Source organism: Lepisosteus platostomus, unplaced genomic scaffold (assembly GCF_059453375.1).
Source record: "Lepisosteus platostomus isolate fLepPlt1 unplaced genomic scaffold, fLepPlt1.hap1 Scaffold_30_H1, whole genome shotgun sequence".
NCBI classification, from domain to species: Eukaryota; Metazoa; Chordata; class Actinopteri; order Semionotiformes; family Lepisosteidae; genus Lepisosteus; species Lepisosteus platostomus.
The window spans coordinates 1,027,875-1,039,640 of NW_028291658.1; the positions used below are offsets into that span (position 1 = coordinate 1,027,875).

At 44.9% G+C, this 11,766-nt stretch overlaps 5 non-coding genes across 5 annotated transcripts; 2 read left to right on the top strand and 3 right to left on the bottom strand.

Moving 5' to 3' along the window:
- Window positions 1-1,557: 1,557 nt before the first annotated feature.
- On the bottom strand, window positions 1,558-1,639 carry trnas-gcu (transfer RNA serine (anticodon GCU)). The gene has a single exon. It is a non-coding gene; the product is annotated as a tRNA-Ser (tRNA).
- A 379-nt stretch (window positions 1,640-2,018) lies between these two features.
- trnak-cuu (transfer RNA lysine (anticodon CUU)) lies at window positions 2,019-2,092 on the top strand. The gene has a single exon. It is a non-coding gene; the product is annotated as a tRNA-Lys (tRNA).
- A 4,708-nt stretch (window positions 2,093-6,800) lies between these two features.
- trnav-cac (transfer RNA valine (anticodon CAC)) lies at window positions 6,801-6,873 on the bottom strand. The gene has a single exon. It is a non-coding gene; the product is annotated as a tRNA-Val (tRNA).
- Window positions 6,874-7,324: 451 nt separating this feature from the next.
- On the bottom strand, window positions 7,325-7,396 carry trnae-uuc (transfer RNA glutamic acid (anticodon UUC)). The gene has a single exon. It is a non-coding gene; the product is annotated as a tRNA-Glu (tRNA).
- Window positions 7,397-7,597: 201 nt separating this feature from the next.
- trnah-gug (transfer RNA histidin (anticodon GUG)) lies at window positions 7,598-7,669 on the top strand. Its single transcript has one exon. It is a non-coding gene; the product is annotated as a tRNA-His (tRNA).
- The last annotated feature ends 4,097 nt before the right edge of the window (window positions 7,670-11,766 follow it).

The window sequence follows — 11,766 nt, forward strand, 5'->3', positions numbered from 1 at the left end:
AGACCAAGTAAGTGTTCACTTTTTTATGAAACCATTATTTATTTAGGAGCAATGAGCAATTCTTATATAAATGCAATAAAATCATTATGCTCAAACTATGAGAGAGAAAATTAAGGATAATTTAAGAAATCAGTCTTAGCTTGTTTCTATACACAGATGGTATTATTTATTTTCAAAGGAAACCCGCGAGGATTCCCCTGGTGTGCAAGATGTGCCTGAATACTCTTGATCAGCTTCCTGCTCACTTGAAGAGGGCGTGTATGAAGCACGCCACGGCAGAAAAGATCAGGATGGCCTCTCAACAGGCGAGGGAGGACATGATGAATCACCTGAAGAACGGGGTCATCGTGGATTACCACAGAATAGAGATCGTGTCTGGTGAGGCAAACAGGATAGTGGTTGTAAGACTGCTAGAGTCCTTGGGCCTTTTTGTACATGGGAAGCCTGAAGACACATTAGCAAGGTGAGATATTTTTAATCTGTAAGGCTTCTGTAGTTTCTTTTTGAAATCATTGTTACAACATATTATGTAAAAGCATGTTGAAAAGAATCTACCTGCATTCCAGCGGCCCTGAGCAAGAGGCCGCTGTCCAGGAGGAAGAGATGCCAGAGGGTGCTCTAGAAACTGAAGGCATTTAAAATTAAGCAATGGTATCTTCATTGTAAATGTAAACACACGCTACGAAGCGTCTCAATCACTCCCTAGAGTCGTAAGGCACATTGAAGGGTGCACCCCCATCATTAATCGTTGGGCCTCTGTAAAAGGAAAGCTGTTGAGCAGTCTTTGAAACAGCTCGGATGAAACACTTGATTGCTTCCATGTGCATCTGGAGCCCACTTCTTATTTTCACTTCACGCCGCCCAAAGCATTTCTAAAACAGGAGATTCGCGTTTGGGAATGTGCCCTGCCCTACAAATAAAACAGGTCTACGGGTCTGAAACCTGCTCCACGGAAAACAGTTCTGTTGCGCTTTTGATCAAAGGGAGATTCTCTGTTCTTACTTTTTGATTACATAACACCCAAAGGGGCTTCTTTGGAGCTGGATTCCAACCAGCATCCTAAAGTTTCTTGGCGGTATCCTTTACAGTCCTCTGTTCGGTCGACAAGGAACAGAAGGGGGCAGCTTTCCTCACACATACAGTGCAATGTACTGTAGTGTTCCCCTTCATTGAATTCGCAGTTCTGCATCAGACCTCTAACTCGTTTCCTTAGCTTGGATTTAAGCCACGAAGCAGGCTTCTACTGTATAAACGTCTAGAGGAATCACAAACTATTTGAGAGGCCATCATCCCAGGGGGAACTGACAAAGTCTATCCCTAAACACCTAGCGCAGTCTCTCGAGAGACTGTCAAAAATCGCTTTCTCCGTTTGTGCTGCAAGTAAGTGAAAATGCGGTCTCAACCCAGAGCCACTTGGCAGCAGCGGCACGTAAATACTGTTACTACCACTGCTCGATACCAACGTTAGCCTACTATACCATGTTCAGCCACCGCTAGAAAATGTAAGGCTCTAGTACTGGAGCAAACAAAAGGAGAGCCAACGTCAAACGTAGAGAGCGACAAGGATGGGATTCAAACCCATGCGTGCAGAGCACAATGGATTAGCAGTCCATCGCCTTAACCACTCGGCCACCTCATCGATGAAACTGGGCTGTCCAGACATGGGTTGGCGCGCTCCAGATGATCTTTTTCTTTTTTTTCCCTCATACTCGAGGGTCATTTTCCTGTTCCACATGCGATTTCAACATTTTCCTTGGGAGATGTCAAGCCAGCAAGCCACTGCTGTGGTTCAGTGGCCAGTGTGGAGTTCAGTGGCCCTGTTGTACACAGAAAGCACATTGAGCTCCTTGGACATGAAAAGTTCCAGATAAAAGCCATTTGTCATCCTTTCTCTTGGTGTCGATGTTGCTATTGTATGTAAAGGTGGCAACTTGCTCAGCGAGCAGGCGGAGCACACACCGAATGCAGATGTGTCTGAGTGGTGTGTCCAAGTGGCTGCAAAAGGACAACACTACCGGGGCACCGTGGCTTAGTTGGTTAAAGCGTTTGTCTCTTAAACAGAAGATCCTGAGTCCGAATCCCAGTGGTGCCTTCTTTGTTCTGTCTTCTTATTATTCCGATCAGTAAGTCAACACATAGTCCACATGAAAGGTAGAAATATTCTCTTGTCTGTCTCTTGTTTGTATAGAACTGAATGTACCTGACAATGTACTGTTAGTTTTAATTGAAGAACGGCATTTGTGTTCAAATATACCAGACAAGTTTATGTAACTGCTCATGCGACACTCAGTTGTAATTAATCAAGAAATAAAGTCGAACAACAGCTGCGGGTTTGATTCTGAACGTATGAGATTGCAGCGCCTTTTACTTCCATTGACAAATGATAGAGATTCGAAGAGAGATCCTTCAGACCAGCAAGCAAACCCACGGCTATTTCGGTTTTCTATCTAGGCAACGTTGGTGTCTGCAATAGCATACATGAAAGCGTGATGCAATTTCTGTGGCTACATTTGTTGCACGTCATGCACAGTAAGAGTGTTTCTAACACCAAATAAAAAGTCAACAATTAGCGATCACGCCTTCTCCTCAGTTAACCCACTGAAACCCTTGCTGTTAACAGTTCTTTACTGCGTGCTTTACGAGCACCTACATATTGTGTCGGTTCTTTCAGCTTTATTCATTAGGTTTTCAAAGGCATAAGCAGAGCACCAGAGGTGCGAACGCCAAATGTGTGGTTATCTGAAGAATTGCTTCCCATGGCAGCGGGTCCAAGCGATTTCGCGTTGTTATAGTACCGGGAAAGGAGAAGCGGCACTTCGCCTCTGCCGCGCAGGCACAAGGCGACATGCGGCAGACGCCAGAGTCGGCAGGTTTCGAACCTGCGCGGGGAGTCCCCAACGCATTTCGAGCCCATCGCCTTAACCACTCGACCACGATAAAAGCGAGCCCGCCGCCGCCGCATTCCTCCTATAATCAAACACGGACTGCGAGGTGGCTGCGGAAACCTTTTTAAAGTTGCTCTCCGTTAAAAAAAAAATACCTTTCACAAGATACGTGCCGGCAGACAGACACACCTCAGAGGGTTTAAGGCTGGCTTCACGTTCAAATGATAAGGTCCCCTCGTCCGGATGTCAAAATGCAACTTTGGCAGACAAAACAAACATCAACAAACCACAAATGTGGACAAGGATTTTACAAGCTGCACCACACTGCACTTTCAAAAGCATTTACGTTCGTGTTAGACGCAGGACTTGCCTTTGATTTGCGCGCTTACGAACGCCATGGAAAACGAAACAAAACTAAAGCCCTCAGCTCCTGCACGTGATTATAATGCCGTTACGTGTCGAAGCAGTAATTTACGTCATCCTACCACTGCAACACGGGGAATAGAGAGAAATGAGCACACGCTACGAATCGTCTCAATCACTCCCTAGAGTCGTAAGGCGCATTGAAGGGTGCACCCCCATCATTAATCGTTGCGCCTCTGTGAAAGGAAAGCTCTTGGGCAGTCTTTGAAACAGCTCGGATGAAACACTTGATTGCTTCCATGTGCATCTGGAGCCCACCCAGTGGGCAAAAGACGTATAATATACGTCTATTAAACGCATACCTTATACGTCTAAATGTGGTCTACAATTCGTCTAGAAGGAAATTCTAATATACGTCTAAAGTTATACGTCAATTATACGTCTATGTTTAGACGTTCATTATACATAAATGGTTGGATTTCTATTATACGGATAAATTTAGAGGACTATTATACATATATGGTTGGAGTTCCGGATAACTTTAGAGGTCTATTATACGGATAACTTTAGAGGACTATTATACGTATATGGTTAGAGGTCTATTATACGTATATGGTTAGAGGTCTATTATACGGATAACTTTAGAGGTCTATTATACGTATATGGTTAGAGGTCTATTATACGCATAACTTTAGAGGTCTATTATACATCAAAGATAGATTTTATAGGTGTAGAAACAAGTAAACCAAGCCAATGATTAGATTTAGAAATGTATTCTGAAAATACACATTCACACCTGAAACATATGTATTTCAAATTATACATTGTATACAATCAATCAACAATCAACATATGGGCAATAATCATAAAAAACACAACTAGTCTTAAACTTCAGCTACAAATTCTGGTAACATGGCAATATACAGTATAGTAATGACAAACACAAAACTAATTACATTAACACACTAACTCAAAACCACATTTTGATTCAAATATACATTTTAAAATGTACAACTTCTATATTTCCAAGAAAAAAAAATATTACAATGGAAGTTAAGATGATTTTTTCCCACTATTTGCAAACCCTGTCTAATTGTCCTAACAGTTAGAACCAAAAACCTATTATTTTCAGAGTCCAGATCTCCTGGCCCCCTGCCTTTCATATGCATTCTTCAAGTAACACATTGCATGCTCCTTTATTTCTTTTTCTGTTGATGTAGGGTGGGACTTCAGCACCGCAGCTAGGAGAAAATTATACAATATAACTTCCCAAATAAATGATGATTAATATCTTCTTTAGTATAATCTAAAAAGTGAACGGTTTACTAAGCTCAAAACTGAAATAAATGTATAAAATTTGGCTTGCATCATAGCAGTTGAGCAATAAAGTCTGTCCTAATTAAAGAGTACCCAAAGTTTGAAAGTTCAACATAGAATAAGAATAGAGAAACGGCAAAACGATTTTGTGTCATCTTCCCCATTCACACTATTTTATGTGCCATTTTTTGCTTATTCACGTACTATTTTAATCAAAATAATATTAAGAAAGATCTGTATGTATTCAGATAGTATTATTATTGTTCATACTTACTCGTCAAAAGAAGATTGCTGAGATATTTGCGGATATACTTCTACGCTTTGAAAAACGTGTCCAAAATTGTGACCAACGAATACTAGCAATGCATTGTGGTATATAACCGGAAAATATGCTGGGTTCGATATTTTCTCAACGTATGCGTTTATTAATGTTGTCGATATTATGGTTGAAATATAACATTGATAATACATCGCGGCTATGTGCCCCCTGCTATGAGCTGATGTGCAATTTTAACGCATGTAGTTAGTAAGGATCGGTCACTGTTGTATGGTATTATATATAATGACATTATGGAATAGGATGGGGACAGGCCTGGCATCACGGGGGGAGGGGGGAATGTTGCCCCTTCAGTTTTGGGCAAAAAGATTTACCTAACTTAATTTGCGCCCTAAAAAAATAGTTGTACTTTGTCAATGGTCAGACAACACTAAATGACAGGAACAGTCACTCAGTCTGTTTGATTGGCAGGAGGGCTATCCGTCCAGGAACTGCACATATCAGTGTCGTTATTGAGTGTCAACATTACGATCCTGTTTGCTCAGGTGGACCGATTCCTTGCAGTAGTTTATCATTATACTTAAAATCGTTATATAACTAGGACTAGTTATAGCAGTCTGTCCTTTTGTTGGTTTTACAACATTTTTTCTTAACGATTCAGAACGTCCATGAAACTGCAAAAATGAACGCTTATGGTACTTTTCGCTCCAGGCAATACTCTCCAGTGAGAGTGACGAAAAATGTGAAACTGAACTTCATCGCAAATACCAGATTGCTAGTCGATATCTTCTATCATGAAGCACTAATCAATGGCATAGCTGCGAGATTTCATTTGGGTAGCTGCACCGTACAGCTCCGTTTCAACCGAAATATCACCCCCGCTCAGAATTTCAGACGCCCCCCTACAGATTTTTCCCCGGGCACCGCGCACTGATGGGGGACGAGGTTTCCAGGAAATGGTATCAACTTTTCTCAAGAAAATAGAAATAGAAACTCTATAGGCACTCAAACATTTTACTGTTTTTTTTCAGGCAGGTGGCAAGACCCCCTCAGCAAAACCCTTGTATGCCAAGCTGTGGGCATTGATTCGTCGAATATACGTATATTCACGGCGAAAATATGGCTATACGTATATATACGTCGCCTCGACGTATAATCAACGTCGAATTGCAACCGTAAAATCGACGACATTAATAAATGCATATATAACGTCGAAAACACATCTAACACTAGGAGTATACGGCACTCTGCACAGTGTACGAAGTAAATTATTTTCGCAGTAATTAATTTACACGTGTATAATAAATATAGTAAATATAATTAATTACTGCGAAAATAATTTACTTCGTACACTGTGCAGAGTGCTGTATACTCTTAGTGTTAGATGTGTTTTCGACGTTATATATGCGTTTATTAATGTTTATTTCACAGTGTCGTGCACCTTATCATTGCTCTCGCTTTCAGAGCCTCCGCACGGCACACGACTCGACATCAGGAAGCACATTGAAGTGAAAGCAGGGAGCGCTGCGACATGCACTGTGCAGATCCCGCCACACTAAGAGGTATATAAGCGTCAAAGGCAAGTCATTCCGAGTTGGTCGTTTGTGTTTTCCGTTCAGACGCGAAATGCTGAAATGATCTCTCGGCTCCTCGGTTGTCATTTCTGCTCCGTAAAGGAATCACAGCACGAGTCGGCTTCCAGCACGGTGGGTCAGGACACAATGCCGGGGGTCGGAGAGAGAGATGTCTTCCTCGTTAGTATAGGACCTGTCACCTGTCCCCACCTGTCACGCAGGAGACCGGGGTACATCAGGACGCGCATTGAAGTGAAAGCAGGATGCGCTGCGACATGCACTGTGCAGATCCCGCCACACTAAGAGGTGAGTGGGTCTGTTCGATCACAGCGCTAGGCGAATCCCCAATCCCCTTTTGTGCGTGGAGACAGAAGAAGTCTGGTCTGTTTCCGCCCGGTTTCGATCCGGGGGCCTTTCGCGTGTGAGGCGAACGTGATAACCACTACACTACGGAAACTGTGGTCAGATGTGCCCAGCGGCCCAGTGCTGAGCTTCGCCAATGCGATTCAGCTGCTTCCAGTGCCTTTATTGGGGTGCGCTGATGGACCGTGCTCTCTCTCCAGAGACCAGCACGCCTGTCATGGACGGAGCAGGAAAGACGGCGCCACATTCTACAGCCCTCTCCACGCAATCGACGAAATCGGGCTACTGAAGTGGAGAAAATCGCCTCTCCAGAAAGTGCAAATATCATTTTGGAGAGTATAAATCCTATTGCCGAAGGTCAGCCCTGTCTACCAGAGTGACCCTCCCACCTCCTGCAGCGATGGTCAGCTCGTCTCACACGCGAGAAGTTTCGGCTGGAAACAAGCGCCCCCTCTTTTCGCACGTTTTGCACGTTGAGTAGTTTTAATGCGGCTCCTTCGTACACAGTGCTGATCTTTTGGAAAGCAGGAGGCAAAATTGACACGTTCCCATACCGGGAGTCGAACACGGGCCGCCTGGGTGAAAACCAGGAATCCTAACCACTAGACCATATGGGAGTGCACAACCCTGCTGTTCCGGGCATCATGCAAGCAAACTACATAAATATGAGAAAACACGCAAGAGAGTTGTCACTCAGAGTGTCGAAGGGTCGATGTATACTGGGACTCAGTTGAAATGCAACGTCAGGACTTTTCCGAATTATGTCACACGAAGAGAGCACAGCCTTTTCCGCCCTGCCACGTGTGTATCGGTAACTCGCCGTGATCGTATAGTGGTCAGTACTTTGCGTTGTGGCCGCAACAACCCTGGTTCAAATCCGGGTCACGGCAGAATAGGGGCGTCTGCTTTTACTACTTGCATGAATGAAGGCAAAAAAAAGCCAATCGATGTGAACGAACGGCGCTTTACAGAGGAGTACTGCCTGACTGGATCGTTGATGAACGACAGAGGCCACTCCGACCTCTTCTCGGGTTTCTTCAATGACTTACTAAGGATCTTCTTCACATTCGCCCATGCAGGGGAAGCCAGTTACACCAAAGCAAACGCAGGAAAGTGCATTTCATGCAGAGACCAGGAGGGACCTGTTTACACCAAGAGTGGTCGGAGTATGGAACAATGCGCCCAGCCCTGTTTCTGGAGTCGATTCTTGATTAGATCTTGGGCTCACTAAGAGGCCCCCGCTGGGTACTAATCTTTCTGTTGTTCTCGCAGGTGTTGCGCTACTTTTGAGCCGACAGAGCTCGTCTTGGTCTGTCGGGACAGCCCAATTGCAAATGATCGGCTCCAGGTACAGAAAAAACGTGCGTTTGGTACAAGAGTGCATGAACGCACCAGAAATACGTTGGGAACAAATGACTGGTGGTTCAAGACCTCTGTGAAGTGCAGGAGCGTGCAAGAAGAGGCTGTTTGCACCCAGTCTCGAACTGGGGACTTTTCGCGTGGTAGGCGAACGTGATAGCCACTACACTACGGAAACCTGTAGGGACTGTTGCTGGTGTCTCGCTTGCGTTTCGGGCTGAGAAAGGGATGCGTCACTTTAGGCAGAGGGCGCTGGAGAGAGGAACAAAGGGCGCGATGAAACAAAATGCCGAAACCCGGGATTGAGCCAGGGACCTTTAGAACATACTCTCACGAATCGTTAGAATACGTGCGTTTGATCATCAATTGCGTAACAACCACATTCGTTCGACTTGAGCCATCAAGCTCATAGTTTTCAAATCTTGAAAGCTGTCATTGAGCACATCATAGTGTGCAGTACGCCCCGTAACTTGCGTACTTCAACAGAAAGAAGAGCAGACAGCTCCATAAATATGCGAGGCGCAGAGAGTGCAAGGCGAGCCGCACACGTTTCGGTGGCTGAGAGAGGGCAGTTTTTGCTTCTGCATTTCCCAAGTAAGGACGCATGACAACAAGCGATCGCGGTGCTCATTTACGACATAGTGGTGATGAGTTTTCAGTACGTGTTCTTTTGAACGAGCAATGAGGTTGCTGCCTTGGACAGCTGACTGCACGCTCTCATTGTGCCACGTGATGAGTATTCACCAGGCTCGTTCAGTCATTAGTCACATTCCATCGTTTGCCATAAGCAGATGCTGCAAGGTGATGTGGATATCAGTTCCCAGTCTTGTGGACGAGGACAAAAAGAACACACAAGGGCTCATCCGCGAGTTGAACCCAGGACCTCCCACACCCTAAGCGAGAATCATACCCCTAAACCAATGAGCCACGGCAGCACTTTCTATTTTATTCTGTCAGCGAGCTTGAGGACGGGGGAGAGGCGTCATTCGCTCGTCCAGTCAGACCTTCATCAATGAGTCAAGAAAGCCGCAATTACACGACTGCCTTGCAGACGAAGGGCAGTGAACTGCACCCGGTAAGAGGGGAACAAGCGGCACTAGGCGACACCGAGGCATGAGCCCCAGCGAGGGGGGTTAGCTTGCATGGTACAGCGCTCGCTTTGCATGCGAGAGGAAGCGGGATCATTTCCCACGTCCTCCAGGTGTGTGCTTAGAGCTTGATGTGCCGAAAGGTGTCCTTTAGCCTGTGGTCACGCCTTGCATGGAGAGCGTCATGCAGCTGTCAATCATTTTGCAGCCACGCCCCCTCTTCATCTTCTCTCTGCCTTAAGCGTCTCCGCCACTCTCTCTTGACATTTCATGTCAGCATGTCAGAAGTCCGAGTGACGTTTTTAATGGCTGAGTGAGGGCACGATGCTGAAGCAGAGAGGCCACTTCAGCCAGAGAGACTTGTGCTAGGTGAGATCTGAAAAACAGACTCGCAACAGAAACAGACCAAAAAAGTATCGGTGAGATCAAAAGGCAAATGCAACATCCAGCAGAGGGCGTCTAAAGATTAGGGAACGGGCGACTGAAATCCATATGAGGCAAACTTTCCGGCTGTGTACTGCAGCTGGCCTCGTTGGCGTAGTTGGTAGCACGTCAGTCTCATCATCTGAAGGTCCTGAGTTTGATCCTCACACGGGGCAGGGCTGCTTCCTCTCTTGCTCTTTTCAAACACTTGCGGCAACTGTTCGCTCATAACCACGTCTGGAATGCGTGAGCTTTACACGGGGGAGAAGCAACGCCGCATCCCTTTTCTAAAGAACATTCATATTCAGAAATAAGTCAAGAAATTTGCCATTACTTTCGCTCGCGCTGCTGTCAGCCTGCCCATGTTTCCAAAGAAAGATTCACTCGGCGTCAACATGACAGAACAGCGATCACTTGAAAACACTGTTCCACACTCCGTAAGCAAGAACTTCAGTGTTTGCAGTCACCAGATATGCCGATAGTCAAAGGAGCACAAAACACGAAGCGTCAAAAGACAAGATGAGTTGATGGAAAGAGCGTTGAATTGATGAGCACAAAAGTTCAGCTCGTACAATAGGCAACGAAGGTCCCGGCGTCATCATCGCACTTGAAAGGACTGCCTTGCAGACTAAGGGCAGTGGGAGGTTGCTGTTTTGAGATGGAGGCATTGGGATGGTGGGCCGAGATCTATTCTTCTTAAGGAATTCTTCATCGTGAAAGATCGGTCCACAGGTCATCCAAAGAACTTACAAATTTTTTGGACTCAGGGAATCGCGTGCTTCCGGAAGGGAGTGAAGTGCTCAAACACATGACATGCCCCCTTGATCTCACATGCACAATTCTGCTGCAACATGCACAGCTACCGTCCACACCAGGCAGTGGGGCTTCAGCAGAATTTGCTACGCCACCTGCAATTACATATCCAGCTGCACACATATACATGGCCCCTCTGTCCTTTTCAGGATCTCAAAAAAAAGCATAGCGTGGTTTTCCTGCAACCTGATTGACTGCATCTCCCTCAGAATGTGCCCCGTTGCATTCATTGCTGAAGCAGGACGGAGGCTAACGGGCATGCCAGAACAGTTAGGCTCAGCGATCTCTCCAAAATATTGTGGTTGTAGTGGAAGAAATATGGTTTAAATTGTACCTTGGTATTTCAAACTCTCTCTAGAATGTTATCCATTTCTATTTTATTTTGACAGGAACTGGCTAATGACACTAGATGAAAAGAGAAGAAAGAAAACACAACGTTTCGGCCGTGGAGCCTTCTTCAGGTGTGAGGGCTCCACGGCTGAAATGTTGTGTTTTCTTTCTTCTCTTTTAAGCATGGAATAGACCTATTACTTGTTCCTTTGCAGCCTACGCATGCTGACACAGCTCCCCACCTGAACTGCTAATGATGCCTGGTAGTTTGTGGTACTTGGGTATTGTCTTATGTTTGCTCAAACTGCATATGTGTGATTGCATATTTTTGGGTATTTTCATATGTCAATATTTAATTCACTGACATTCCTGTATGCTTGGAAGAAAGGTAGATTGGATTTGGCACAGGACGCCTGCCCATATTTGTTGATCATTGTTGGGCTGGAAAAACAATGATAAAAAGTGTATGAAAAAAGCTCTCTCCAATATTTCCCTTCTCTTTGCCATGGTTACACTGCCCGTTCTTTCCGTCTTTTGTCCTTCAACAAAGATTCCAGGGCTCTTTTTCCACCATAATATCAGAAGCCAAAAAATAACCTTCTAATGTGTAAACAGCATTTGTAATGTTGGTAGCTGGAAGAGGTCAAGTATGTTTGCAAGACCTAGCTGATTACACCACAGACTTACTTTGTTGTTGTCAGTTTTTTTTTCTCTTTTAAAGGCTGTAGGTGGGGTGTGATGGACTGTACCACTATCATAGAAGATTTTTTCAGGACACATCTCAGTTCCATAGTAGAATTTATCAATAGTAGAATTCCATAGGACCTTATTTACCAACATATTACCCAGTGTGAGACTCTGCCAGTAAACCTCAGAGCATTGAGTTCTCCACTGATAAAGATGGCTGTCTGAAGTCATGAAATCCATTGCTGGGATGGCTGAGAGACAGTAATTGAATCTTGGCTGGAATTAGG